General features: G+C 35.1%; 1 long non-coding RNA gene across 1 annotated transcript; it reads right to left on the bottom strand.

Moving 5' to 3' along the window:
* Positions 1-1,629: 1,629 nt before the first annotated feature.
* On the bottom strand, positions 1,630-3,519 carry LOC136069343 (uncharacterized). Its single transcript, XR_010630586.1, has 2 exons — positions 3,091-3,519; positions 1,630-1,847 (listed from the first exon to the last, which is right to left on the bottom strand). It is a non-coding gene; the product is annotated as an uncharacterized LOC136069343 (long non-coding RNA).
* Between the last annotated feature and the right edge of the window lie 335 nt (positions 3,520-3,854).

Here is a 3,854-nt window from a genome sequence, read left to right as displayed (position 1 = left end):
AAAAAACTCAATGGCCTTAACCCAGCCACACTGGATCCACCATAAAACATCAGCCAAATCTAAATCAAGCCATTAACCGTTGAGAGAAAGATGAGAGGAAAAGATAAGAGAAAGAACATCTATCAGGGGTAAATTTTGGGCAAGCAAAGAAAAAAGAAAATAGAAAGAGGGAATCAAGTGAGATTATTAAAAGGAAAAAGAAAATAAATAAGGGAGAGAAGGAGATGAGGTATTGTTTTTTAATATTTTATAGAAGAGAGACGTGATGTTATGGGAAAAGAAAAAGGGTTGAGGAGATTTTCCAAAAAAGAAAGGTGCACATGACTTTAACCATTTTCGTCCTATTGGTTTATGTAATGTATGCTACAAGGTGATATCGAATATTATTGTAAATAGACTAAGATCGCTTTTAAATAAAATGGTGGATCCGGCCCAAGTGGCCCTTGTGCCTAATAGATGGATCAATGAAAATGTGGTTCTGGCTCATGAGATTGTGCACAGTTTCAAACACACAGGGAAGAAGAAGGGTTACCTTGGTATCAAACTAGATTTCCAAAAAGCCCACGATAGAATGGAATGGAACTTTCTGATGGTGGTTCTTAGAGCCTTTGGTTTTAGCAGCAACTTTGCTAGTCTCATTCATCAATGCCTTTCATCGGTTGAATTTACACTACTCTTAAATGAGGGCCAATGCCCAAGTTTCTCCCCCTCTCGGGGTCTTAGACAAGGAAACCCTATATTGCCATATCTATTTATACTGGGTAATGAAGTTCTCTTAAGGCTTATGAACAGGGAAGTTTCCCAAAAGAAGCTATCTGGTGTTAAACTGTTCAATACTGCTCCTCCCATTTCTAAGCTCTATTATGCTGATGATATCATTTTATTTTGCAAGGAAAAATCCTCTAAGCTAGCCACCCTCAAAATCTGCTTGGAGAAATTTTGTTCTTGGTCAGGGTAGTTAATTAGCATGGAAAAATCTGGGTGTTCCCTTCTAAAGGGGTGAGCCCTCAATTTATTAATCAAGTAATATGTAGTTGGGGCCCAAATACTTTGTCCCAAAACACCACCTACCTTGGTGTTCCTCTCTTTCTCTCTAGGAGTAGGAATCGAGATTTTAGATATATTAAAGAAAGATATATAGCAAGCTTAGTGGATGGAAAAGCAAAAAATTGTCTTCCTCTGGTAGAGCAACTCTTATCAAATCAGTGGCCTAAGTCATTTCAGCTTATGCTATGTCTACCATCCAGCTCTCTAAAGGACTATGTTGTAACATCCTAGCCTAATTTCATAATTAATTTTGTGGGGAGTGTTGGACCCAGGTGACCCATGTTTGCCCACTGGATCAAAACCCAACATAAAACCCAAGGCCCAACAAATGAATTAAGCTTGGTACACAGGAAGAGAGTTAACCCTGGGCCCTATTGTCACGCCCAAAACCCGATACCCGGATTTGTGACAATGACCGGCATGCTAATATCAAGCTTAAACCTAATATTAACAAGAACCAACTTAACTTTTACAAAACTTTCAGAAAAGCTTTTACAAAAGCTTTCCTCTTTATTTTCATTCTTGTTTCTTTACTTAAATGATATAACTTTTCACTTGACATTCAAAGCATCTACACTGTACTCAAAGAATAACATAATCCACCAATTACTCAAATTCTAAATTCCCCATAATACATCTCTTAATGCTTTAAGGTATACACTTTCATTAGATCCTAAAATACACAATGCTACAAATCTAAACATCATATTACTAATTTAGGATATATACATATAAAATGAAAACTAGCTCCTTTTAAAACTCGACTAAGGCTCCCTCTGCTCCAAAATAAAACCTGCTAACTGAAACAGTGGAAGGGGGTGAGCTACACAGCTCAGTAAAGGTAAGATATATGAGAATTTAATAAGGATGCATGTAAATCAATTTATTTCATTTTATCAACGTTCGGATAGGAGAACATCATTTCATGCATAGTATTTTATACTATTTATAATAATAGCTTATACGCTTTTCGTAGGAAAATAGTTGTTCTCCCTTTCCTTATCAGAATAATTTTATCAAAACCCTTCGGATTGAATTTCTTTCATTTCTCACAAAGTCACCGTATATATTTTCATTACAAAATAATCATTTAACTTAATTTGGATAATCGGTAACTTTGTCTTAAATTGGAAGCATCTTAAATAATAATAAAACTTTCATTCATAAACTTCTTCTTATAAAATATTATAACTTTCATAATCATGAAACTTAACGTTTCATAAAGAAAAACAAATATCAGATAACTTCTTAACATAACTTGTACTTTCATAATAAATTTTATCTTTACAGCATAACAGAACTTTAGAACTTTTATCTTTAATGAACAGCTTTCTTTTCATTCGAAACTTCTTCTTTTCATGAGAGCTTTTAATTTTCACAATGCATTTAAACAAAATAATTCCCTCATGATTAATAACATAACATAGCTGTTCATAACATATTGGTTAGTCCAAATCTAATAAGTCTGTACAGAGAAGGCCTCATCACATTTGGGTGCCCCCGTGTGCATGATACTGTCCTCTTTGGGAGGCCTGCTGGCACATCCCCTCAAGGTTTTGTTCCCCCCCGCCGTCTGTACACATTGGGGAGAATGCCTTATTCAGATTAGAGTTACGGGCAACCCCATTTCCTCTACTTTAAATGGCCCAGAGTTACGGCCAGCCCCATTTCCTCTACTTTAAATGGCCAAATAGATAACATTTTTCATGGAAAGCCAGTAATTAACCCCTACTGGCCGAGTTCAGATCACCAGAGGACATAACCCGAAAACATTTCATACTTATTCATCATACTGAAATTCATAGTTTGCATTACATTTTACAATAATAGCATTTCTATTGTTTTCTTTAATCATCATGTTCGTGGAATTAGTAATAGCATTAATTTGCTTAAATCATATACGTAAGGTTTTCGAAATTTCACGAACATATCTTTGTCTGATAATGCTTACATGTCATATCTCTAATCGAAAACCTTTTAATGCATAATATACTTTAAAATAACCTCATGACTTACCAAATGCCCATATAACTTATCCCTTACCTGAAAGCAGAGGAACTGAGAGCCTACAGTCGAAGGAGCTTAGACCTGACGGCTGGTAACACCTAAACCAAAATCAAAGCTTATTACTATCTATTACTCCTTCTCATATCTTACTCATTCATCTCAGAGCCTATCTCTCAAAATCAATGAAATCCTACTCACACCCCAAAGAGGTTCCCACAAACACAAAATATATTCATCATACAACATGATGTACTAATCATAGAGAACCAACATTCTCACATTAATCTCATATCTTTAAAAAAAACCAACTTCATTTCAAAAGATGATTTGAGATTAGGGCAATAATGCATGCATAACATAAAATCCTTTAAGCATGGTCATGTAACTATATACATTCATATGGTAACATACAACACGTCGGACATAACAGCTTCATAAATACAGCCATCACATGGTTTAGAACCCTTCATTTGAGTACTAGACCTCAAAACAAGTTACACAAAATTAATCTACGATCGAAACATACCAAGAGATAAGCATATTAAATTATAGCTCAAAACATTCAACCTAGCTATAGAATTAAATCCTCAAAGTTAGGCATAGCATATGTTATTCACTGCTCATTTCAGCAGAATATGCTCCATTTGTAAAATACAAACGGGCCGCCCACACATCCAATTGCCCTGAAATTTTACATAACTACTCCCCTGTATGTCCAGTATAAACCATAAAAATTTTGGAGTCAAAGAATAAACCCATGATTTACTAAAAATCACACAAGACAGCACACTCAAATCTGT

Source organism: Quercus suber, unplaced genomic scaffold, assembly GCF_002906115.3.
Source record: "Quercus suber isolate HL8 unplaced genomic scaffold, Cork oak 2.0 scaffold_164, whole genome shotgun sequence".
Lineage (NCBI taxonomy): Eukaryota > Viridiplantae > Streptophyta > Magnoliopsida > Fagales > Fagaceae > Quercus > Quercus suber.
The sequence above is the reverse complement of the archived record's forward strand: the minus strand, read 5'-3'. Positions and strand labels throughout refer to the sequence as shown.